At 52.1% G+C, this 26,289-nt stretch overlaps 1 long non-coding RNA gene across 3 annotated transcripts; it reads left to right on the top strand.

Moving 5' to 3' along the window:
• Window positions 1–5,151: 5,151 nt before the first annotated feature.
• Window positions 5,152–26,237, top strand: LOC109380992 (uncharacterized). Of its 3 annotated transcripts, none has more exons than XR_002123600.1 (3): window positions 5,152–5,332; window positions 25,006–25,117; window positions 25,392–26,237. It is a non-coding gene; the product is annotated as an uncharacterized LOC109380992 (long non-coding RNA). The 3 variants fall into 3 exon arrangements; XR_002123598.1 differs by having other exon boundaries at window positions 25,444–26,237; XR_002123599.1 differs by lacking the exon at window positions 5,152–5,332 and adding an exon at window positions 24,138–24,198 and having other exon boundaries at window positions 25,444–26,237.
• The last annotated feature ends 52 nt before the right edge of the window (window positions 26,238–26,289 follow it).

Raw genomic sequence — 26,289 nt, forward strand, 5'->3', positions numbered from 1 at the left:
AAGCCTGGAGGGCGAGGTGGTGTGACCAGGGTGAGGGTGCAGCTGCCCAGCGGGGGCTGATGCAGCCCCTCCCCCCAGATGTCTCTGAGGCTAGGCGAGACCACAGTCGGAGCCCTTGGCCTGTGGCCACCGCAAACAACTTGTCCTCATTGTCGTTGAGTAACTACAGTTGGGCCCTTTGGTCTAGGCCGTTTCAGGACAGCGGGCTGCCAGCAGCTCAGGCAGGGTGGCCCAGGACCCCCCGGCTCACCAGCCCAAGCCAAGCCCCCACGGCTGTGGGCCAGAGCCTGGCTCCGGAGGGGCGCCCCGTGGCTGGCTGAGCCAGGAGGTTTGAGTGTGGGCATTGCCGGTTCTAGGGGTTTCTGGTCGTTCCATCAGCCAGGGGGAGGCAGGGGTGGGACTGGGAGGGCTCCCGGGGGTGGCCACAGGCTGGGGAGGGTGCCCGGGAAGGAGCCCTGTGTCAGGGCAGGCTGTCTCAAGTCCGTGGCCAATGTCAGGATGACCATTCTGTGTTGGCTGGGTGGCAGCAGGGGGCCTCCATCCATGGAGGAGGAGGGGTGGGGAGGGCGGGCCTGGGCCAGGAAGGGCGGCTGGTGGGACAGCCCAGCTCAAACCCCATTCCAACCCTCTCACCCGTTTCCTCAGCCTTAAAATGGGCACAATATACCTGTCCCGTGGGGACATTGTGAGAATCAAGTGAAGATTCACCCCAAGTCCCAGGCCGGTGGATTTCGCAAACAATAACAATTTCAAAAATCAGCTTTGGTTCCGGTCACAGGGTGCCAACTTAGTATTTTGCCAAGTAAGAACACTGAAAACAAAAACAAAGGACCAGCTACTGTCTACTGTTACCGTCACTTCACAAAAGAAGTGGTATTTGGACACACAAAGGGCCACTCCTCCAGCCAATGGGACGGCTGAGCCCAAAGCTCTTGGCCTCACCCTTATTCTGTCCTTATTTTTCCTGTCACCTCTGGGACCAGGTGTGGCAGCCCCAGCACCAGCCTGGGCCCAGCGGCTCTCTCTGCAGGGCTGGTGCCCATGCCTGTCTCAGCTCAGAGCTGGAGAACTGACCACCTTTTAGAAAGGTGGTCTCTGATTGAAAGGGTCCCTCCCTCCATGTGATGAGTCCCCGACTTGTCCCGTGCCTTCACCTGGGGCCCACCCAGTTCTCTTAGCAAACAGGGTGCTTCTTGGAAGAAGAGTCTGACCATGCGGGATCCTCTCTAAGGGTTGAGGAATCGAACCTGCAAACACCTACAGGTGCCTGTCATGCTTTGGTGCACTGGGCTGTGATGAACCTCTGAAGATGGGAAACTGAGGCACAGAGCAGCGGAGGCCCTTGCCATGGGCCACCCGGCCTGTATGTGACAGAACTGGGGTCCCAGCACCATCCACTGGGTGGGGTTCCCAAGGCGGATGCTGGAAACTGAGTCTGCAGCCCTTTTCCATCAGAATCAAAGCTGTGGACAGCGATGGGGCAGTGGACCCTTGTTCCATTCCAGGGACAGCAGCCAGGGCCCCCACGGGGGCAGAGAGGACAGGGACAGATGTACTGCCACCTCGTCTCCCAGACAGGAGTTCTCCGAAGGCATTCATTCACTTGTTCACTCAGTCATTCATTCTTCCAGAAAGGAGTCAGGGTGTAGTCACCACTACAACAAACAGAGGCTCGACGTGACACTCACGTCACAGTGCTTCCGGGTGGGTGGGGACGGTGCTGTCTGTACTCTGTACGGTCATTCAGACGCCCAGGGTCGCAGGCCGGGCCCCTGGGCTCAGGCAAGTAGGTTTGTGGCAGAAAGACTTTTAGGGGTGGGCTCTGGAGGGGAGAGGAGGAAGTGGGATGGGGCAGAGTTCAGCGAAGCTGCGCTGTAATGATGTCTCAACAAGGCCTCAGCCGACCCCACAGGGAGCTCAGGGGTGGCGGGGATGGCCCTTCAGGGTGGTCCTGAGTTTGCACAAGGCGGGTGGGCCTTTCTGATCTCACACTGATCACTCACTGGGTGGGAGCTGCCCCCCGGATGAGGACGTGACCTTGGGTGTCTCTCTTCAGCCTACATGGACCCAAAGAAGGTTGGAAGCCAAGGGCAGGTCTGTTGGTCTGTCAGAGACATGAGGCCCTGCAGGGTGTCTGCGCAGCGCAGAGACCCCCCCTGCAGATGGCCCTTGCACGGCTCAGGGCCCCCTCTTCACAAGCTCTGTGAGCTGCTCCCTGAGGATCCCAGTGGGCCCCTCTCCCTAACGGGAACTCAGAAGGAACTCAGCTGCCACTGCAGCTGGTCTTTGGACTGCAGAGGACTTGCATCCTCTCGGTCCTCTGTTCTCGGCCCTCACCCTCAGTGAGCAATGCCGTCCAACTCAGTGGCCCATCACCCCTGAAACACCTGAGCCCCAGGTTGCCATGTCCTTCTCAGGCGGTGGCGACTTCCCTTTCCCATTTTACCATCAAAAGTGGGCACGGGAGTACCAACAGGTGCCCAGCTGGATCCCTGGCCGGCCACACAGAGTTCTCCCTCTCCTGATGACGAGGTCTGCCAGCCCCACAGGGTAGCGATGCCGCTTCTCGTTTGCTGGTCCCCGGGCACAAGAAGCCAAAGCGGCTGGCATCCGCTGCAGCGTATAGTCAAGGCAGCTCTCACTGTGTCCCCTGTGGGAACTCTAGCTGAGCCCTGGATTGCAGGGCTAGGAAGCACAAATCCCCCCAGTGTGTCACTGGGGGGTGGGGCGGGGGGTTGGGGGGTGGTGGTGGTGGTGGTGGCGGCAGTAAATGTGGCCATCCCTGCTTCCACCCCCTTGGTTCTTGGACTCTGAGCTCTGAGACGGTGGTGCTGACTGAGGCCCTGTGGAAGGGAGAGGCAACCCACACCCATAATATTTCTCTATTCCTGTCAAAATTCATCATTGCCTCTCCTGGGAGGAAGAAGTCTAATGTAGCTGGCTTGCTTCTCACAGGCCGGCTAGTTTCCTCCAGCAATGGCACCATGCTGAGGACTCAGCGGTGGTTATTCCGCAGTGGTATTAGCTAGCCCAGCCTTGGAAAGTGGGAGCCCAGGTCACAGGGCCCCTTCATCTCTGTCATCATGGCTGTTGCATTCCCGTGCCCACGGTGCCAGCCCTGGGATGGCCCCTGAGAGGCTGGCTGAGATCACGTGGCCAGGTCACTTCGGCTACCCATTTTTTTAGGGCTGTTCCTGTGCTTCCTGGTGAGTGTGAACACGCACCCGAAGGCCGCCACGCCGCGTGCACACCATCTGTACGCCACCACCCCTGACCTCCCGGGGCCTGGTCTTCTAATATGCCTACTTCCAGGCCCTTGGCCAGCTGCCCATAAGTCCGGCTGTACGCTAACTCTTTCTGCACAGAAGTGGTTGATTGCCTCAAGCCCTGCCCACCTGGAAGACTCCCTCTCCACCGATTTTCAAGGCCACCCCAAATGGCTGGGAGTAGCCACCATCTTTTTTCAGGTTGCACTTGTACCCGAGCCACCCACCCATGAACCAAGCTCAGCCTTTCCCCCTCCATCAGCTGATGGGCCATCCGATGAGGAGGTGTGATCCTGGGCGAGGAAGCCCGGTTCAGCTGAGTCACCTTCCAGAGGACAGCAGACAGCTGGCGGCCCATCGCAGCACCCACTCCTGCTACGGCGGCTCTACCATCCCTAGGGCCCTGGGTCTCCCCCTGGACCTTCATCGTCCAGCAGCAAGGGACAGCGGGAGCAGGGCCAGGCTGGAAGGGTGTGTGCTCGCATCGCCCCCTCAGAACTCAGCACAGGGCTGCTTTGGACTGCAGCGGGGAAGGGAAATGGTTTGACCACAGCCCAGCTGGGCCCTGCCTCCTACTCCAAGGAATGACGGTGAACAACTGAGCTTGCCCACGTTGGGCTGAGCTGCTTGGGGGTAGGGGGTGGGGCCTGGAGCCGAGGTCACGGGACTCACGGTGACCTCAGAACCAGGTCCCCCAGGACACCCTGCCAGCCTTCCCCGAGAGCCCACCCCGCGTGTGCCCTGCCTCAGGGGCGTCAGGCACATCCCTGCCCTCAGCGGGCCCCTAGCTGGTGGGGAGGACCACTCCTGACCAGAGGATTGTCACCCCAGGCTCCTGCTGGAAGCACCTGAAGGAGCAAAGCCTCTTCCTAGAAGAGGGCGGGCAGAGAGGTGCCTGAGGACAGGCGTTCTGGCTGCCCCTGAGCACGCGCTCTGCGGGCAGAAGGCAAAGGTGGGCGCCTTCTCAGGCAGAGAGAACGGCGTGTGCAAAGGTAGAGACATCATGGCGAGTATGAGGCACTGAGGCTGGAGAAGGCACCCGGTGGGGAAGGTGGGGGATATGCTGCAGGGGATCCAGACAGGACACCCTAGCCCCCCACCCGCACACTTGCCTCCCTTTATGCTGACCTGTGCCTGGTGTCCTGCAGAGTGAACTTCCCAAGACATAAACCCAGGCTGGGTCACTGCTGGCTTCAAGCCCTTCATGGCTCCCTACGGGGTCTTCAAATGAGGCCCACACTGCTTCCTGTGGCACAGACGCCGCATCCGGCTGGGCCCTGAGTCTCCCAGCCACCTTTTCAGACCTAGCTCCCCACTGCCCACGCAAGCTCTGCGGTAGCTCTGCTCACAGCTGCTCTGCTCCCACCATCCGGGATGCCCTTCCCCCATTTGTTTTGTGATGAACTCTTACTGGGCCCTCAGGAGCCACCTCCTCCAGGAAGCCTTCCCTGACCCCCCCCTCCTCTAAGCACCTCCTACACCAACTACAGCCCTTGGCTGTCCTGCAGGATGGCTGCCCTCTCTTGTTAGGATGTCTCTTGCTCTGGGAAGAGGCTCCCTGACCAAGGTCAGGGGCTGCGCTGGATTTCTCTGGGGCCCCAGCCTCCCGCCCACAGCACAGGGCTATGCCGCGCACAGCCTGAACGAGAGAGAAGCAAGGAGATGACGCCCTTAAGGTCTGAATAGACGTTTTCCCAAGCAGCTGGCAAGGCCCCCACCCAATCTGGGGGTTTTCCCGATCTGCTCCAGAAAGGCCTGGCTCTGAGCGCAGCCGGGTCATTCTGGGACACGGCAAGGCCCACTTCCCTGGCCCTGGTCACGACCGGAGCGGTCCGAAGCGCCTGCCTCCTGCAGTCCCTTTAATGATCAGGAACGGGCAGTGGGAGGTGGGGAGAGACGCACTCCCGGAGCCCTCCTGTTCCTGGCAGACTTCTGGCCACGTCCAAGGGCCTTGCTCCAGAAAATGCAGTGTCTGTGTGGCGTGGAAACGAGTCCTAGCCTGTGTTACCCAGAGCCCTGAGGACCTGCAGTGACAGCGATGGGAAGGGGGTGACTGCACATCAGAGGTGGGTCCCCGGGGAGCCTGCCTTGCCCCATTGTGTTTGGTGTTCCCGGACCCCTGTGTCAGGGTTTGGGGAGGGGGGGCTCAGTGTTGGCTGCTCGCTCCTGAGAGGCTCCTTCTGGCCTAGGAGCTGATGGGGAGGGGGACAGATGGCTGGGGCAGGGGGTGAGTGGGTCAGCTCTGGGCATGGCCAGTGGGCATCTCCTAGGATTCCCAGAGACCGAGAGGAAACTCTGCAAAAGGGGCTGTTCCTTGCTCTGCCTGACACCAGCTGGGTCTTCTGGGAGTTGTTTTTCTCTGGGTAATTGGTGAGAAGTTTGTTTCTCAAGTTTGCCCGGAACCCAAAGTGGAAGCAGGCAGAGGGCCAGTGTGAGTGGGGAATGTTCTTTCAAACACATTTTTATAGAAGTACGTTCACGTCTGCTCTTTGGACCCGCAAGTTTAGAATGTGAAGTAATTGAAACAGGGCTGGGCGGGGCCTCAACTTTGCCCCATGGCCTAAGAGGGGCCCCGGAGGGCAGAGGGGTGTCCCCTGCCCTGGAGAGTCAGGTGTCCTGGGCAAATGACCTCATGCTAATCACAAGCTCTTCTTATCTGTGAGTGAGAGCCGGCCCCTTGGGCACCATTGGCTTGGCAGGGGTCCTGGTGCTGAGAGTAGAGTAGGGGCCCCGCCTGGCCTCCCTGTGGTCAGTCAGACGTGAGCGCCCTTTGCCAAGTGCTCAGCCACTGCAGGAAGGTGTGTTTGCCCGGCTCAGCCCCTGCTCTGACCCCGAGCTCAGCTGGTTTCCGTTCTGCACAGACAGCCACCCCCCAGCCAGGTGGCCTGCCCGGAGTCCATGGAACGGGTTGGTGACTTTGCAGAGGACGGAGGGACAGGAGGCCTCCAGGACTCCTGTTTGGGTGGCGATAGGGTATTTACCTGGGGGAGAAAAGTCCCCAGGAACACGGTTTCCTGATCCTGCAGCCGCAAGACCAGCCATTGACCTGTTCCTTGCTGGGCGATACCTCAGTTTCCACATCTGTCAAATGAGGGGAGGTTGGACTGGTTGTTCTTCAGGGTTCCATTCTGCTCTCAAATTTTGTTGTGGGAGTCTCTCTGCCTCAGTTTCCCACCTGTACAAGGAAGGCAGCTTCAGGAAAGAAGGATGAGGTTTCATTTGCAGCTCCTGGTAGCTCGGAGAGAACCGAATTGAAAAATGGTCAACAGTGGTTGGCATGGCGGGTTTCCGCATCCACACAGGAGCCAAGGGCAGCCTCTGTGCCGGGCCGGCAGGCCCTGTCTGCATACCTTGAGTGTCTTTCCCCTGTAGAGTCTCTAAAAAACCGATGTCACCGGGGTGTGGGTGGCACGGCTGGCCCATGTGTAGGCTCCTGCGCTGTTTATGTTTGACCGGGGCGCTGAAGCCCGCGGTATGTCATATATTCCAGAGTTTTGCTGGTACATACTACACCCCCTGTAGGGCCTGGCCAGAGTGAGGGGGACCGGGCACAGGCATGAGAGCAGCCCACGGGATTGGGACTTACCCACCTGTTCATAAACAGCACCGGTGACCGTCCTGTTGTGTCCAGCACTTATAAGGCTGCCCGAGTACTGACTCTGCAAAGGGCCCTGTGCGGATTGTCCTTGTCCATCGTCACCCTCACCCTTGAGGTAGACGACCGTTGTCTCCATTTTGCCGAAGTGGAGATCGGACCTCATGGGTGACAGGTGAAGTGGGGGTCCACCAGGTCACTTGACTCCAGGCTCGGCACGGTGGCCCTCCTCCCACCCTGGTTTCAAAAGTTTGGCAGTCCTGGACCCCACGCCCATTTTAGAGGTGCGTGGATGGACCTATTACATAACTGTGCATTTGGTTTCTTGTGTATTAGAAAAAATGTTAAGCCATCAAATCTGTGATTTCACTGAGAATATTGCCTGGAAGGAAAGCAAGGTTTAAAAAGCAACACTATTTAGGATTCAATTTAAGAAAAAATATTAAGTAAAAAGTGGATGGCAAATAGGCATTTGGAATAAAATGGAGCCTGCATGAGCCCCCTGCGTCAGCCCCTTCTCTCCTGCACCCTGGGGTCCGCCTGGCTCCCACGTGCCCTGACACCCCCCCAGCCTCTCCCTGGAGCCCAGACCCCTATTCGCTCAGGGAAAGCTTCAAAGAACGACGCCCCCTGCATCTCCTGTCTGCTGACACCAGCCCCCTCCCCACTGCAGCGGCCACTCTCTAAGGAGGCACAGTGACCCCCTTTGGCTGTGCTGCCGCAGGACTTCCGGACCCCACACTCACGTGGCTTCCCGTCGCCTCTGCCTGCTTTCCCCCGGGCTCCCCTCTTCTACCAACCTCGTGTTCTCAGGCGCTCTTTTCTGTCGTCCTCCTAACTCTCGTCTTAGCTGACCTTGGCATTTACTGCTACCTCTAAGCTGATACTCCCCCCAGTTCCTCTTCCATGTCCTCTTCGGAAATCCAGGCATGTTTATCTCCCTGCCTCCTGGACTTTGGCCCCTGGACACCTCGCAGGCACCTCAGCCTTAACTGCCTGAGCCGAGCCCTGGACCAGCCCCCTGCGCTGGCTCTCCCACCAGCAGACTCTGTCGCCACATAAATGGTGCCCACCCTTCCCCAGTCGCTCGGGCAAGTGCTGGGGCTCAGCGTCCCCTCCACTTCACAGTTACTCTGCTGTCCCTCCTGTGGGTGTGTCCTGGATCTATCCACTTCTCTCCATCTCTCTGCCACCACCCCGTCTCAGCACCGTCTCTCTCCTACTTCAGAGGCCAAAGTGCCCACTTCATCCACTTGATGCAACCAACAGCCAGCAGGATCTCTGCAAGACACAGATGGGGTCAGATCACTGCCCTGCTCTGAGCTGTCCTCTGCACTAGCGCCCCCCCCCCTCCGGGATAAGATCAGGACTCGCCAGCATCTACAAGGCTCCCCTTGTGGGGCCTCTGACAGAGAGCGACAGAAACAGCTGTGACAACAACCCCCTGTTGTGAGATGCTTAGTCCGGGGGTGTTAATCCCTCTTGTATGTGAGGACCGTGAGGACGCCGTCCAGGCTCCCATGGCCCCTCCACGGTGTCAGCATCCCAGGCTCCTTCCGCCTTGTGGCTCTGCCTTTCTCCTGGCTGTGTGAGCTCCGCCATCCAGTGGGGGGAGAGGGGAGAGCGGGGTGGGGAGAGCACCAGCAGGAACTGGGACCGTCCTTCAGCTCAGATCCATTGACCGGGCTGCATCACATGGCCACAGCTGGCTGCCAAGGAGTCTGGGAAGTATTGCTTTCGACTTGGCCGTCGTGTGCCTCCCTCTCAGCCTCAGGGCCCATCTATGAACTGGGGACCTTTCCTGGAAGGCGGTTTTGAGTGTCCAGGGAGACAGCGAGTGCCCAGAGCATGACCAGGCCCTCGTCCAGTGTTACCTTTCTCCTCCCCGTCCCTGCTTCCATCGCCTCAGATTTGGCATCCTTGTCCTGTGACTTCTGGGTACGGCAGGGTAGGGCCAAACAAAGGTGACCCTGCAGCATCTCCCTGGTCGACTCTTCTGTGCCGAGGTTTTGATGCACGAGAGCCTTGGGGCCACAGGAGACGAGGCTGGCAGGGTAGGTGCAGTTGGTGCGTGGCAAACCGAACCTGTCAATTCCAGAAGCTTTTGGCACATTGTTGAAGCGACTAGATGACTTTGAGAAGTGTCTGCATGTTTTTCCCCAAGTGCAGTTATTTTTGCCGCTGTGAAATGTTCTGAAATCTGACAGTTTTGTTTTGAGTCTTAGCCCGATGTGGAGATGGGAAGGAACACTGCCTCCCAGTTCTGTGGCACCCGCTTTTCGGGGTTTCCTGAGGACACCCATATCCTGGCAGAGGTGGCCAAGAAGCCAGGTGACCAAGATCTCCCCGGGGCGAGCGCACAGTGGGTCTGGCCTGGGAGCCTCCAGACCCACTCAGGGCAAGAGACCCGAGGGCTGATAAAGCGCCTACTGTGTGCCAGGCCCTCACCCACCACACATCTATTAGCACCTACCATGTGCTGCAGAGCCATTGGAGGGCTCTCAGCACTGGAGTGGCAGGTCACCGTGCCATGCTTGGTGGCTGGGAGACAGGTGAGGAGGCTGCTGAAGGGATTTGACCCCAGAGGGGAGGGAGGTGACTCCAGTGCAGTCCCTGCTCTTCTGAAGCTGATGGCCTTGGAGGGAACTCTGCCAGGGTACAGCTGCAGGCGGGGGCATCTGAGCGCCCCAGGGGACTGGACGTTGTCCCAGCCTCATTGCTGCCCCCACCACCTGTCTGTCTCCTCTTTCTCTTCCCTGGGTCGCAGCTCTCCAGGGCTGGGCCAGAGATCTCTCCTCTCCCCAGCTATGTACGTCCACCCTGCTGCTGGCTCATCTCACCCAGCCCATGTCACCACCTAGCCACCATGTGCTTCATCGCCTGGCATCTCCAGGCTCCTCCTGTGTGGTTGTTATGCACAGGCCACCTCCAGCCGTCTCACACTGTCTGTCTCTCTTAATCTTTTCATGTGCCCTAGGCTCTGCTTGGGTCCCCATCTCAGGCGCTGGCCCTACTGGTCTTAGATGGGCAGCATCGTGGCTGCCTTCTGACTCAGGGCCCTGGGACTCGGAGCACATGGATCAGAAGGCAGTAGGCAACATCACTGGGAGCTGGCTGGGTGCCGGGCACGGTGCCAGGTGCTTTACCGCCATCACTTCATTGAACCCCAACAACAGCCTTGGGAGGTGGCAACGTCTGTGATCTCTGTTTTTACAGACGACAAAACTGAGACGCAGGTGAATAAATTACCCAAGGACACAGAACGAGTCCAGTACTTCCTGAAAAAGCAAATCGTCCACTTAACCCTAGATGACAGCTGGGGAGATTGAGCTATAGCAACAGAAATTTCATACATGTGTAAGAGTGTTTTGTGTTTATAAGTACTTTTCTACATTGCTGTGGAGACGGATGATGCAGCCTTTTCCTCTGAGAGGTAGACATAAGGAGTAGCTGAGAATCGCACTACAGTATATTCCTGGTTAAAAAGATAAAAACAAAACCATGGTGAGGCCCCCTCCTTGTCTTCCCTTCCTCCCTAATACTTGCTGTGTTGGTTAGATTACAAGGCTGGCAGCTGTAACAAAGATCCCAATGTGACAGCGAGCAAAATCAGGGAGTTGCTTTTTCTTTCTTTCTGCGTAAGCCATGCAGGGCTGATGTGGCAGCTCCCTGGTGTCTGGGGCACAGGCTCCTTCTATTGCAGTTCTGCTGCCTTTGTGTATCTTCCCACCTTGGCACTCAAGGTCGTGCCTGCCACCAGATCCACAATGCAGCCAGGAAAAGAGGATAAAAGACAGTGCGGTGTGTGATCCTGTCCTCTGGAAGCTGCACGTGTCGCTTTTGTTCACATGCCATTAGCCGGAAATTGGTCACATGGCCACATCTAGCTGCAAGGGATGCAGGGAAATTGTCTTAGGTGGGTGGCTCTGTACCACGCTCAAACTCAAAGGGCTCTGTTATTCAGGAAAGAAGAAAACAATGAACACTGGGGGACAACTAAGAATCTACACCGCAGCCTGCCCCTTTGGGCTACCCAATTTCCATGCAAACTCTCCCTTCCATACTCTGAACACACTCAGCCCCTTTGCATGGACACAGCCCTGAAGTCCCTTTCAGGCACCGTTTCCAGCCATGTCTAGGATTTGTGGGTGATGAGAAGTCCCCTCATCAAGGCCAGATGTGACCCCTCGTGAACAGGGAATCTATAAGCTATAAATCACAAAGACAAGTGCTCTGCCCTTAATAGTGGTGCAGGGACAGTAGAACTGCTGGAAAAACTTGCCTTTAGATGAGGGCAGAATGGACAATGCAGCAGCGGCTCATCCAGGATGACGACCAAACCCAGCTGGGCAGGCGTCACCATGACTGCCTCTGCTCACTTGGAGGGATGCCTTGTCCACTGTCTCCCTCTGTCCTTGCTCATTCCTCTGGGAGCACCTACCTTCCCCACTGTCCATCCTAAGCCCACACAGGAAGTGAGCGCTGCTGAGTACGTCCTTCCTGGGGGCCCCACAACCTTCAGAACATATTTCTGGCTATGTTCATATTCTGGGTGTCGGGGGATTTCTTTATGGGGGGATGTCAGAATATAACATCATTTTGAAAGCCAGGCTTGTGGTTTATCTGGAAATGCAATTCCCTCTAAAACTTAGTAGGTTTCTGGTGCATTCGCGCATCTAGTTAGTCCACTTTACATACAACCCTACCTAACGATCTTATCCAGACCTGGCTTTTGATTCTTATAAAGCTGGTCTTTTATTTCCAGGCCTCTGTTCTTGGCCCATCTCCCTCTCGCTCATTTAAGAGCAGTCACCTTGACGTTATCTGAACCAACAGGCTTAGGCGGGGACACAGCACCTCACTGATCGTGGCCCCTGGCCCGATGCCCTTGTCTGACAGAACTCTTCATGGGAGGGGCGTGGAAAGGATTGGGCCAACCTCTCATCTTCCACGAGGCTGTAGCTTCAAAGCCATCTCTGTGACTGTCCTGTATCACTTCCTCAAGGCAGCAGCCGACAGAGACTTACCCTCTGAGTGTTTCAAGCCAGCTCTTCTACAGTTCCAGGGGCCGTCAGGACGTGGTCTGCCTTGCAGGCATCACAGAGAGCAATTTTAATGACAGGATTTCCACAGTACAAGGGTCGACAGCTTTCCAGCTGGGGAATCTCTTTCCCGGATTGTGGAGGCCAGACCATGGGGTTTGGTTTTGTTGCAGTAGCACCTCTCCTTACTGTGGACTCACATCTGTAATAGTCAGGATATGGGTTTGGCTGCTAGAACAGAGATACTCCCAGAGAGTGGCTTAAACACGATGGAAGTTTATTTCCTTCTTATGTCACAGTCCCAAAACAAGGGGTTCAGAAGGATGTGGCTCCAGGACGTCAGGAGCCCAGGGTTCGGGTGGCTTGCTGCACTGCCGTCTTCAGCAGGGGACTTTGAGCTCATGGCCTAAGATGGCTGCTGTAGCTCCCTCCATCTCACCTGTACTTGGTCAGAGCCAAGCAGAGAGGAAGAAGAGGAGGACATACCCAACCCCTTCCTCTTCGTCCCAGGGCCTGGGACACGCACGTGTCAGTCTGCTCCTACCCCATGGTGTGGTGGGTCTGAGGCTCAGGATGTCTAGATGCTCACGTGTGTGCCTGTGTGTGCGTGTGTGCTGCTGTAGTGACACTAAATGGCCTACTTTGACCCAAGGCCATATGGCTCGAGAAGGGTTGAGCTGGGCTGCAGCTGGGTCTGTCTGCCCCTCTGACAGCTCCTGGGAAAGAAGCAGTTCTGTGGGGAGAAAGGAGAACTTCCATTCTCCTGTGAAACGGCTGCGCTCAGAACTGTGAACGCAGGCATGGAATGAATTGCTGTCCCGCCTTGTGCATCTGTGGTCACGGGACTCGAGGCCTGGATGCTGGCTGTCCCAGCAGCTGTGAGCAGTGCTGGCAGGGTCCCTGAGCCCCTGCCTTCTGGCCCTGCCCTGCTCTGGTTGTTCCTGCTCTGTGCACCTCAGTGCTCTCACCTGTAATGCGGGCTTAGTGATTTTGCCCAGTAGCTTCACAGGTTGCTTTGGGAACTCAAGTGGCCTCATGGAAGTGAACTGACTTTGTGGGTTGCATTGTGCCAGTCCCTGCACACTGTGCTTGGCTGAATGAGGGCACCAAAGGGACTTTGGGTGTGATGACGCTAAGGATCTTGAGTTGGGACGATGGTCCTGGCTTATCCAGATGGACCCACTGTCATCTCGAGGATCCTTATGAGAGAAAGAGACAGGGGGGATCAGAGTCAGAGAAAAGGAGGTGTGATGACGGAAGCAGAGTTGATAAAGAGCCCACGAGCCAAGGAATGTGGGCGGCCTTCTAGAAGCTGGGCAGGGCCAGGAAACGGGTTCTCCCTGGAGCCCCCAGAAGGAGCCGCCAGGCTGACACCTTGATTATACTGCAGTGAGGCCTCAGACTCCTGGCCTTCAGAACCATAAGACCATGAATATGTGTGGTTTGAAGCCACAAAGTATGTGGTGATTTGTTACAGCAGCAACAGGAGACTCATCTATGACGGGTGGGGGTCTTCGGGCTGAGATTGTAGCTGGCCGACATGAGGGTGGAGCAACGGCCAGTAGGAAGGAAGGATGCACAAGGAAGGGCCCAGAAGGAGGGTACAGGCTCTGCTGGAAGGTTAGTAGCCCCTCAGACCAGTGTGTGGGGCACAGGGAGGTGCTTCAGGGTGAGGTTGGCAAGGACTGCTAGGGGCATGGTCGAGGGGCTCTGAACACCCTGTGGAGGGCTTTGTATTTAATTTGGTGGGAGAGAGACCCAATAAGGGGCAGTGTTCAGGCCCATGGTGGTGCTTCTGGGCCAGGAAACGGCTGGGGTGTCGGAAGGCAATGGAGAAACATGGTCTCACGTATCCTGAGTGCCTGTGGTCACCGGGTTGTGCAAAGTTCTGGAGGCTGCTGCTTGTCACGATGTACCAGGGTGGGGAGACTGCTGAGCCCATCTTAGGTCTGCAAGCCCAGAGCTCCAAGGAGCGTGGGGGAACCAGAGGTGAAGATAGGAAGCCTTTATTGAAAAACGCTTTCAGAAACATGCTGCAAGTCTCTGTCCAGTGCCTTCTGAGGTTTTATTTTATTTTATTTTATTTTTTTGCAGGGGAGGGGTGGGTGGCGGGTCAAATGTGCAAAACCCTTTGAAAGCTGACCTGGGAACAGTTGCTGGGAATTTTCAAGCGTGGATCAGCCAAGATGAACAATGAAAAGAAATGTGTGACCGTGAAAGAGACACATTCAAAAATTGCATGTTTTTCATCTTCTTCAGTGTTCACGGAAACATGCCCATTAGCGGGGGTGGGAGGGGTGGGGGTGGGGAGGCCCAGAGGAATCGGCAAAAGGCTCCTGGGAAGCGGATTTCTGCACTCTGCAAAGACGCCACCCCGGAAAGCCATGTGTAGACAGACACGTGCCTCCAGCTGCCCCGTGGATAGTTTCAGATCCTGCAGCGAAGAGAAAAAAACCACAACATTCTGAGGATTGCCAGGATGGTATTTGAATAAACAGTGTGGACAGCTGCTCCTCTTTGCCGGAGCCAGAGAAATTCTGCTGTTGTCCAAGAAGAAAATGCATATGACGGGGGACCGTTAACTAGGAGCTGAGCTGCCCTGTAGAACGCAGAACGGGCGCCCCTGCGGAGGCCTCCAAGGGCCTTTGAACTCCACCTCGAGCACCCTCCTTTCAGCTGACTGTGCTCTCTCTGAATTTGGGGTTCTTTGTTCCCCTTCTAAGAGAAAGTGCTAATTGTGCATGGAAGTGGAAAGCAGTCTCCCTTGGAGCTGCAGCCTGGCTTGTATCCGAGGGAGGATGTGAGAGCCGAGAGGGCCTGATGCCCGCCCCCCATGTGACAGGTGGGGGTGGCGGGGAGACTCCGGACACACATCCCCGAGACCTGGAGAGGGCCATGCTGAAGCCTGGGGTGTCGGGGTGGTGGACCAGCCCAAAAGTCAGAGCCGCACAGGATCTGAGAGTCAGCTTGCTCCGCCTGGAGTGACCTGAACTCTAAGGGCCTCGTGTCTTCGTAGGCAGAGTGCCTGGGGATTAATTAGTTTAATTGGTCCCCGCTTTAGGCCAAACAGTCAGTGTCAGAAAAGAAAAGTAAAAGATACTTTCCCATTTGGGAAGACAAAAACTGCCCCTGCTAATGGCGGAGGGTGGGACTAACAACAGAGAGCATTTGCTGCAGTTGGCTCGAATGGCCTGGGAAGGTGACCCCCGTGGCATACCAAGCAGAGATGTGGGGCCCTCTGGGAAAGGAGAGCTGACGCTGCAGAGGAGGGGCCAGGGACGGGTGCCGCCCACAGGGGCACGCAGCTTCCCAGGAGCATCTCGGGTTATCAGGGGGTTTTGCCCTGCCATGAACACCCCCAGACACGTTTGCAGAAGGGAACAGGTCCCGAGAAGAGCTGCTGCTCCTGGCTGGACCTGGCCGGCTGTGGCCCTCTGTTGCAATGCACCCTTGTGGGGCTGTGGGGCCTCGTGGGGACATGGACTTGAACCAGGTCCATCACTGTCCTTAAGATGCAGGAGAACATGTTTGGTGGGCGGAGCGATGGTGAGGGAGGGGCCACTGCCCACAGCTAAAGGTTTAGGCAAGTCACGTGGGCACTATGGGCTCCATACCATCCCTCAGATGTGTAAATTATGCACATGAATCACCATGGTACCTAATGCATATTAGGATGATGACCTTGGAAGCTCTTTGTCACAGCAGCCGAGGGTGGCTCGAGTGTGAGGGTGGTTTGCTGTCCCGGAGGAGTTGTGACTAGTGAATGATCCTCGGAGGGGACTCGAGCAGTGGTCCCGGGTGCGTTTTCTGAATTAAGGAGGGCTGATAACGGAAGGGTTAGAAAAAGTGAGGAACAAAACGTAATTACTTTCAAAATCAAACTGAATATTTTCTTTTTATATTCTCCTACTCAAGTTGAGGTAGAAAATATTTATCTTTGTTGTTTTGCAAGCAGTGGCCTCTGGCCAGATGAAATGGTGACTTCGGTCCAGGGAGCTCAGGGGGCGAAGGAGGCAGGAAGGTCTGCCATGAATGGTCATTGTGCAAAATGACCTTGGAGAGCCAGGAACCAAGAGTAACCATTGTTGTTTTTTGTTTGCGTGTTTGTTTGTTTTTTATTGTTGTAAAATATACATAATATTTACCATTTTAATAATTTTCAAGTGTACAAGTAAAAAAATTCAATCTCAGTAATCCAGGTAAATCATAGTTTACTGGGATATTTAAAAAAATCAAAGTAATGCAAAAAATCTATGATGAACAAAATATCGAAATTTTAAATAAAGACAGAATCAGTCTTAGTATATTTTTTCTTTATCTCAGACTACAGTATGGCTTGTCATAGCATGGATTATGTCTTTATTTAAATTTTTGAATTTTTTTTTATCATGGATTTTTTTTTTTGCATTACTTTTAAGTTGTGGTAAAATATACATAACATAAAATTTACCACTTTAACCATTTTTAGGTGTACAGTTCAGTGGCATTAGGTACATTCGTATTGTTATGCAACCATCACCACCATCATCTCCAGAACTTTCCCATCGTCCCAAACGGAACCTCTGTCCCCATTAAACACTGACTCCTCCTTCCCCAGCCCCTGACACCACCATTCTACTTTCCGTCTCTGCGCACGACTGTCTGTCCTTCTGTGACTGCCTTATTTCTCTCAGCATGAAGTCCTCCAGGTTCATCCATGTTGTCACAGGTGTCAGAACCTCCTTCCTGTTTATGACAGAATAGAATTCCATTGTGTGGACGGAGCACATTTTGCCTATCCATTCCTCTGCTGATGGACCTTTGGGTTTGTGTATACCTTTTGGCTGTTATGAATAGTGCTGCTATGAGCTCTGGTGTCCAAGTATTTTTTTATTTCTCGACTTAAATTACTTTGATTATATACATAGAAATGGAATTCCTGGATTATATAGTACTTCTGTGTTTAGCGCTTTGAAGAACCACTAAACTTGTCCTCAGTGGCTGCACCATTTTGCTTTCGCACCAGCAATGCACGAGGCTTCCAGTTTTCTCTACCTCCTTGCCAACACTTGTTATTTGCCATTAATTTTTTTTCAATTAATTTTAGCCACCCCAATAGAGGTGAAGGACCATCTCACTGTGGTTTTAATTTGCATTTCTTTGATGACAGTTATGCTGGACATCTTTTCATGGGCTTTTTGGCCATTTCTGTAACTTCTTTACAGGAATGTCTGTTCAAGCCTCTGCCCATTTTTGAATTAGGTTGTTTATTTTTTGTTGTTGTTGAGTTGTATTAACATTATTTTTGACTTTTAAAAATATTGTGTTAAATGCGACTTATCTTTATGGCTGAGTTTTTGGGTGCCTCATTAAATTTTGCACCTGAGGTGAGCGTCTCATTTGCCTCACTCCTAGTTCCATCCCTGGTTCTCTTGGGGAGAAAAATTCCTGGAAAAGTCCATTGGAGGAGAGGGTGGCTCTCAGGGAGGGGGAACAGCAGACAAGGGGTAAGGGGGTGTGGGCATGGGAGGCCTGGTGGGAAGGGCTGGGGAAGGTCGTCCCTCACTGTTTCCGTGGCTGTGATATAGCAGCTTCTCTCCTCCAACCTTCAGTAGAGACTGCTCAGACATGGCCTTCCACAATTGGTTTCTTATGGAAAGGAAGGAAAGGGGTTGAGTTCCACATTGGGGCCGATGCCTGGGAGAGGTAAAGGAATAGCTGCCAAGGTGGTGCTGAGGATGGGGACACAGAGATGACCAGGAGAAGTCGGGCGCTCAGCAATTCCAGCTTCTCAGGGAGGCCTGGGAATGTGTGCCAAGCTGATCTACATTCCACGGGGAGGGAGACCCTAGAGACAATGTAGACTCAGCCCCGCCCCTTACAAGCTGGGCTGTTCCAAGCCTGTGCAGCCATGATGTGTCCACAGCATCCAGGCTCGTGCCCCAAGCTCAGGCTGTGCCTCCTGCCTGCGTGTGATGTACCCATCACCACAGCCATGCCCAGAGGCAGTGCTGTCCTAACTGTCCAAGAGACCGAGAGAACCTCAAAGATTCCCACTAGACTCCAACCCACACCACAGTGCTATTAACACCAAGCTTCAGCCAGTTCACTCAGGCTCCTGGACAGCACTCTAAGAAGTGTGGTTGTTGGGTCATTAATAATACATCAGTTGGCCCTTTTTCTCAAGGACAGAAGTGCTCCATCTGGGAGGCCTGGCTAAAATACCACAGCCAAATTTGATGAAAACTATAAATCTACAAATCCAAGAAGATCAACAAATACCAAGTAAGACAAATACAAAGAAAACCACACCAAGACACATCATAATCAATTTTATGAAACCAGAGTGAAAGAGAAAATCCTAAAAGCAGCCAGAATGAATGAGACATGCAGAGGAACAATAAAAAATGACAGTAGTATCCTTCTTGGAAACAATGCAAACCAGAAGTCAATGGGATAACGTCTTTAAGATAGTGAAATAAAGAAACTGTTAATCCAGGATGCTATACCCTGAAAAAAAAATCTTCCAAAAATGAATGAAGGCAAAACGAAGAGTTTTTAAGACACCAGCAGACTGGTACCATAACAAACGTTAAAGGAAGTTCTTCAAGCAGAAAGAAAATGACATTAGATAGAGAGCTGGATCTACAAAAAGGAAAGAAGAGTGTTGGAAACGGCAAATAGGTAGATAAGTGTAAAAATAGTTTTTTGTGTTTTTTTAAACAAACAAAAGCCTCCATGAGAATGACTATTTGCAAAGATATTTGTGGCACACTAGTGGTTCATAAGTGCTATTAAAAAAATCAAAACTTGATTAAATATATTTAAATTATAGATGTCATATATACTCATTCCATCCAGGTACAAATAGAAACTTAATTATATTAAACCCTTCTAACTTGCTCCACAAAGGAAATATCTTTGATATTAAATATATAAAAATATACAAACAGGACCGGCTGAATGGCGCAATGGTTAAGAACTGGCTTGGGATGCCAGAGGGCCCCGGTTTGGATCCCACTTATGAGGGCCAGTGACACTGCCCTCTACAGCTAAGATGCTGAACAACAGCTCAACCTGGAGCTGGGCTGCTGTGAGTCGCCCGCGACGGTGTAGGCTGCAGTCCCTGTGGCAGTGGGTTGCCATGGGCTACCGTGTGTGGCCAGCAGCCAGCGTGAGCGGCCAGCAGCCGCAGTGAGCGGCTGTCCAGAAGCCGGCGACTGATCTGCCTCGCCCGGGAAGAGTGCAATGATGGTGCCAACTTGAGCCAGTGAAGCAACGTCCTCCACAACTAGACTGAAGAACAAAAGGACAGCACCTTGTCTGTTCCCTTTCCCCCAATTCCCCAGCGCTGTTCCCATCCCCCCAATTCCCCAATTAAAAAATATATATGTATATACAAACATATATGGAGTAGAAATTGATATTTCACATGAAATATTTCACATTATTCTGCCATGAATTTAAAAACACTTATTAAATTTTTTTCTCAACTTTTAATTTCCTTAAAATACAAATTGACTGTTTAAAAACAAAATGTCAACAACATACTGTGAGGTTTATTAGATATTGAAAAATATGATCTATGACAACCACAGCACAAAGGATAGGAGAGGTGAGATGGAAGAATATCGTTGTAGGATACTTACATCGTATGTGAAGCGGTATAGCATTTGAAAGGTAGACAGTAACAAGTTGAAGATGCCTGTTCTAGATCCTGAGGAAGCTCATAAAAATTAGCACACAGAGATCTAGTTCATTAGATATTTGTGGAATAAAAAGAAAACGCAATCCCAAAGAATGAAGGAAAAAAGAAACAAAGAACAGATGAGACAAATAGAGAACAAATAGAAATATGGTAGACTTAGACCCAATGATACTGATAACTATATTAAATGTAGAAATTTAAAGACTCCAATAAAAGGCGACTATTATTTGCTTATAAGAAACCCATTTTAAATATACAGAAGTCAATTGTGTGTCTGTAAGCTAACAGACAACAACTGGTAGTTTAAATAAAAAATACCATATTACGAATGAATCATATAATCAAAAATTAAAAGAGTGGGGGATTATTGAAAAGGCATAGGAATAAGCCTGAAAGATCTCTCAATGTCCAAAGCTAGGACAGCTCGAGCAACAGAATTAATAATGATAACATTGGATTATAACCCAAAGAATAAATCAAGTAATATCTGTTAATCCACACGGATATAAATTAATAATGAAATAAATGGGAGAAAGGGAACAACACCGCCTTTATGAAGAATTCCAGTTCAGGGCCGGCCGAGTGGCGCGATGGTTAAGAACTTGCTTGGGATGCCAGAGGGCCCCGGTTCGGATCCCACATATGAGGGCCAGTGACACTGCCCTCCACAGCTAAGATGCTGAACAACAGCTCAACCTGGAGCTGGGCTGCCATGAGTCGCCGGCGACGGCGTAGGCTGCAGCCCCTGTGGCAGTGGGTTGCCATGGGCTACCGTATGTAGCCAGCAGCCAGCATGAGCGGCCAGCAGCCGCAGTGAGCGGCCGTCCAGAAGCCGGTGACTGATCTGCCTCGCCAGAGAAGAGCACAATGATGGTGCCAGCTTGGGCCAGTGAAGCAACGTCCTCCACAACTAGATTGAAGAACAAAAGGACAGCAACTTGTCTGTTCCCCTTCCCCCAATTCCCCAGCGCTGTTCCCATCCCCCCAATTACCCAATAAAAATCTTTAAAAAAAAAAAAAAGAATTCCAGTTCATAAATGTCAAAGGAATGAGGGAAGTAGAATAACCATCGTTAGGATTCCATGGAAATAATGGAGGCAAGACACACTAAGCAAGGAGGAGTATTTTGAGGGGAATTAATGGTAATGTGTCTTTTACTGTAATAAAAATTTTTAAATGTAAACATTCACCATATTTTGCGATCATACCTCGTATTAACATTAAGGGGAGCTGAGTGAATGGTATGTGGTCACTAGATATACTCTTTTAGCAATTCTTGATATTCCAAAATTATCTAAAAATGCACACATCTGATAAAGGACTTAATCGGAATATATAAAAACATTCTTACAACTCATTAATAAGGGGACAGACAATGCAATTAAAGTAGTAGACAAAAGCTTTGAATAGATACTTCCCAGAAGATATCCAAACGATCAATCCCTTAGCTGTTGCCTCTGCCTGAGATGCTCTCCCTGCGTATATCTGTTTCACTAAGTCCCTCCTTTACTTCAATCTGTTCACAGTTTACTTCCCCTAGTACATCATTAACTGCTACCCTAGTCCCTAAGCACTCCCCACTGCACACGTCCTCCACATCTCCCCATTCTGTTTTTTCCTTTTTCCATCCACTTCCTAGCTCACTGTAGACTTCACTTACTTGTTATGGTTTTTGTTTATCTATCGTCCCTGTAAGAATGAGCAGGAATTCTTTTTTTTTTTTTTCACTGAATTATTCCAAGTGACTACAACAGTGCCTGGCACCTAGTAGGTATTCAAAAAATATTTCTTTTATAATGAGTGGACGAGTAAGTGGCTGCTTTCATGCTTTCTGTCTTTGGAATCCTGCAGTTTTACTGTGATATGCCAAGGAATGAATTCATTTTTATTTATTCTGCTACAGACTCACCATGCTTCTTGAATTTAAAGATTACCATCTATTATTAATTCTGGAAAATTCTTAGCTATTATGTTTTCATGTAGCCCGCCTGTCAATCCTGTTCTTTCTCTTGTCTACTTAATCAGATGCACATTATACAATTAATTCTATCTTTCATGAGTCAACCTCTTTCTTTTTTCTGACTTGTTTTCTCTGGGTGTCTCTGGGCGATTTCTTTCATTTTACCTTTCGTTTCATTAATTTTGTTTTCAGGTAGATCTAATCTGCTGTTTTACCAAATATTGAGGTTTTAATACCATTAATAAGATTTTCACAGCCAGTTCTGCTTGGTTCTTTTCCAAATGTATTTGGTCTTTTTTGATAGTACTTTGCTAATTGTTCATAGTTCCTAAAACATTTTTAAAAAGTTTTTTGAAGTTCCCTAGCCAGTAATTCCATTGATTTGATGAACTTGGGGCTCCAACTTGAGCCTGTAATGGCCTGTCTTTTGGGTCTATGTTTGCGGGACTCCTGTGAGGCCAGGTTAGGGGATTTGAGTTGCTTTTAGCAGTTGAACTTTACTGGAAATGCTTTCAAGTTAATTTTACAGTTTGGGGTTTCCTGAACCACAAAGGTAGTAAAAATTCAACCCCCAAACACTTGTGAAGTAAGGACAGTGAATGTGACGTTTCAGAGGAGACTGGTTTTCTGCACCTAGATCATAGGTAGAAACGGGCAAGTTTGCTTGATACCTCTTTTTCCCAGCTACATTAGTCAGGATAGCCTCAGCTCTGCCTCCATAACAAACAATTCCTCACACTGGCTAAACCCATTAAAGGCTTATTTCTTGTTCTTGTAGCTTTTGCAAAGTTTGCAGGACATCTGAGCAACTCTTCAGGCAACACTCCCCCGTGGGCAACTCAGTGATCCAGGTTTCAATCTCAACACAGGTCTGCCATTTTGGTTTGTGGCTTTCACAGGCACCCAGGGGGTGGGGTATAGACAGCTCCAGAGAGCCTGGCGTGGGCTGTTAATTGCTTTAGTCTGTAAGTGATTCATGTCTCTTCTTCTCAGCACCCATTGGCCGAACCCAGTCCAGGGCCAGGCTAATTGGGAGGGGGCAGGGAATATGTGCACCCGTGCCTGGAGGGATGGAGCATTGAATCTGGGCGGCATCTGGAGGTCTCCACTGTTCCCGTAGGTGGATTTGCCCCAGTCGCCCATTCTCTGGAATGGGAGCCCCTGAGGTCCTGGCTTTGGGCAAGGATGCCAACACCTCACCTTGCATATGCCTCAGGCCCTCTGCTCCTGTCACCCATGACCACTGAACCCTCATTACAAGGGCACTCGGACTGCCTGCCGGGTGCCCTGAGCCTGCTTTAGCTCATCACCTTCACTTTCAGCTCTGCCCCGTTTTGACCCCTGGGTAATATTTTTCCCTTCCGCCAGCTCAGTTGCACATTGCAAAAGATGTTTATTGTGTTTTACATCGCATCCCCAGGCATTTCATTTTAGGAGGTAAGTATTATTAGCAGGCACACTTTAGAGTTGAGGAAACAAGGTAGACAGCTTCAGGGCCCTGCCCAAGGACACACTTCAGGATGTCCTGGAGCCTGGCTTCTCAGCCAGGCCTGTCTGACCCCACAGCCAGTGCTCCTTCCACTGGACTCGGGAGAGAGAGGGCCTGTGTCCGGCTTCCCAGAGGAGGTCACCTTTGATCTGGTCTGGATGGATACGAGGTTGGGGTGTGAGGGCCCAGCCTATGCAAAGACCTGAGGGTGTGAGAAGGTAGAGACACATGTTTGCTGCTCAATCAATATTTGCTGAATAAATGAATAAATAAACAGCCCTCTAGAGGAATGAGAGGATGAATAATGCTGTTGGTAAAGCATGAGTCAGTTTCTTGCAATGGCTTGTGTTTGACCCACAGTTTTTCTACCTGCTCTTGCCTAATTTCCCAAGCTAAACAAACTGGGAAGAACTTGTGGGAATGCCAGTGAATGAGTCCCTCTTCCAGTCTTAGCAATTGCAGTTACCTCGAATTACAAGCCTGTCTGCTTTCATTAGTGAAATAAGACTCAGGGAGGAGCGAAGGTGGGAGGTCAGCCTGACTCGGGGACGCGGGGCCCTTTGTCGTCTCCGGGGCCCAGTGGACGCCGGGCTCTCGGAGGCCTGTGGCGTTAGCTCCCGCAGCCCCACAGCCCCTCCGCCAGCGCGGCTGGGCTGCCCGGAGGAAGAGAAAGCAAACAGAGGGAAATTCCGACCTCGGCCTGGACTTCGGTCAAGTCCCTTTCCTTCATAAACACCCTCCCTTGCATTTATTCCAACGAGGGAACTTGAGCCCCTGCCCTGGAGGGAGGATTAGATCCAGGAAGGCCCACCGAGGAGAATATCAACGGGCAGCCTGCCAGAGGGCACCCTAGGAGACGGTGGGGTCCCCAGAGCACTTAGGACAATGGTTAGGGGCTACTTAAGTACTTTGAGTTTTAGGTCATGAGGAAGCTGATTAGATTTACGCTTCCAGAATAAAATCGGGAGGTCTTGCTTGCTAAATAAAGTTGAAGCTCTCTTGGGAACGTTTTCGAAGACGGACATGTTGTCATCTGCTCGGATGTTAGGGTGCTCTGTAAAAGCACCTCTTCCTCACCCGTTTCCTTGCAGGGCCTGGCCGGAATTCGTGCTCTCACACCCACTAGCTGAGGCAGTCCTCACTGGAGCCTGCAAAGCAGGTAGTTTATCCCTGGGTTTCAGGCGAGGGATGGAAGAGGTGCTGCTGGAGTAGCTTGCCCAGGTCACTGAGCCAGTAAGTGTGTCCTGGGGACTGTGCTTCTCCATTCGGTGGCTGGCACAGTGGAAGAGTGCCTGTCTCAGTACAGTTCTTTTAGGACCCACGGACATCTATTCAATTTTGCCTAAGGCAGAAAAAAATGTTGAAGTCTATGAAGGTTTCTACAAATTTTTATAGGTAGATATTATGATGGTGGGAGGGGCCCATGAAGTCACAAGGCAGTGCTGAGGGATTCAAATGAGCCTGTCCCCTTCCAAGGCCAGGCTCTTGGGGGGGGGGTCAAGGAAAGGCCTGTGGATGACACTTGCTACTACAGGGCTGTGGGGGGTGCTGGTATACCTGACATTAAACAATTCTATTAAAAGGGTACCCCATTTTCCCAGCCCCTCACTATATAACCTATTGCTGTTTCTGTCCTGAAGGTGGGGGTGGGGGTCTAGGGCGAGTTTCTAAAAATGGGGACCGCTGAGCAGTAGTGAGATTCTGCCGTCTCGTTGGCACGTTCAGTCACATCGGTGCTTTTGTTTTTGTTTTTATAAACTCAGAATTTTAGAATAATTTCAGATTTCTGGAGAAGTTGTGAGGGTAGTCCAAAGGGTTCCCTACCCCTCACCCAGTTTCCCTTTGCTATTATAACATGGTGCGATAACAGGCGACGGAGAAACTGACATTGGTCCGTCATTAGCTCGACCCCAGACTTTATTTGGATTTCACCAGTTTTCCCACCACTGTCCTCTCTCTGTTGCAGGATGCAGGCCAGGACACTGCACTGGGCTTATCGTCTCGTCTCCCCCAGGCCGCTCTGCACTTTGTCACACCATTTCTGGTACCTGCTCTGGGCCAGTGCTAGGACCCGAGAGGTGAGTGAGGGTGGCCCTGACCTCAGGCAGCTCCTGGTCCAGGGCTGGAGCGGGCATGGGCAGGCACTGGCATCGAGCTGAGAAGCTGGCGGGATGAGCAGCGTGGGCACGGGCAGCTCTGCCTGGGGAGATCAGCAAGGCGGGCATGGGGGCTTCGGAACTGCTTGGAAAAGGGGAGGACTTGATCGAAAAGCTTGCTTGAATAATAATATCTAGTGCTGTATTTTGATGGGGTAATTGTTTTATATTTATAAAGATTCTTAATTATCTTCAGCAAATGCATTTAGCTCACTTGGTAATTGAATTAAGGAAACTGTCTTCTCAAGCGTTGTAAGCTGTTGCTATAATAAAGAAGAAGAAAGGATAACTTGAAAGTACTTCCCTGCACAACCGGGACAAACTCGTTATTACCGAAAGCTGAGCAATTCCATCAAGGCCCAGTCGGCTCTGATATAACAGGCATTCTGCAGAGGCCAGATTAAAACCGCGAGTCAACAGAAATTTCCTTTCTTTGGGGAGCCCTTGCCGACCCCCATTTAGAGCTGATGCTTCCCTCGTGGGCCCTGGACATGCTTTTATTTCTGTACGTATGACTGTATTTTGATTATCTCTGGGTCTGTCTTGCGCCACTTTGACCGCGCAAATGTGTGTGTCATGAGAGCCTGGACTGGGTCGTGCTCAGGGAAGAGTTACAGAGGAGTAGCAGGGCTGCCTCCTGAACTGAGTGAACAGCCCCGTCTTCCACAGCCATGCACTTCCTCCATGGAGCGACCTGTTAGTGTTTTACGTCTGGATGGGCCCGTCTTTCAGCACACCGCAGCAGCTATGGGGTGTGATGTCCACATCACTGGAATGCGGGAAAGGGCGGCCTTGTGGGGCCTGTGGCATCCAGGAGACTTGCGCCTTGATGGTCCGAGTCTCTGGGCTTGTCAGGCAGCTCATCATGGCAGTGGTGGGTGGGGAACTGAGAGGAACCCAGAGAGGCCCTGAACTTGGAAGAAAAATCAGTGTTTGTCCCGGAGTGTATTGGATCATAAACGTGCCTCTAGTTGCACAAGCGCTTTCTGGCTCCTGCCTGGCTCAGGTGAGCCTCTGCTGATGAGGGAAGGGCCTGCCCCGCTCCGAGATCCCCCACGGGAGGTCACAGAACGAGCAAGAGCAGCCGTGGCATC

Source organism: Hipposideros armiger, unplaced genomic scaffold (assembly GCF_001890085.2).
Source record: "Hipposideros armiger isolate ML-2016 unplaced genomic scaffold, ASM189008v1 scaffold_43, whole genome shotgun sequence".
In the NCBI taxonomy this organism is placed as follows: Eukaryota; Metazoa; Chordata; class Mammalia; order Chiroptera; family Hipposideridae; genus Hipposideros; species Hipposideros armiger.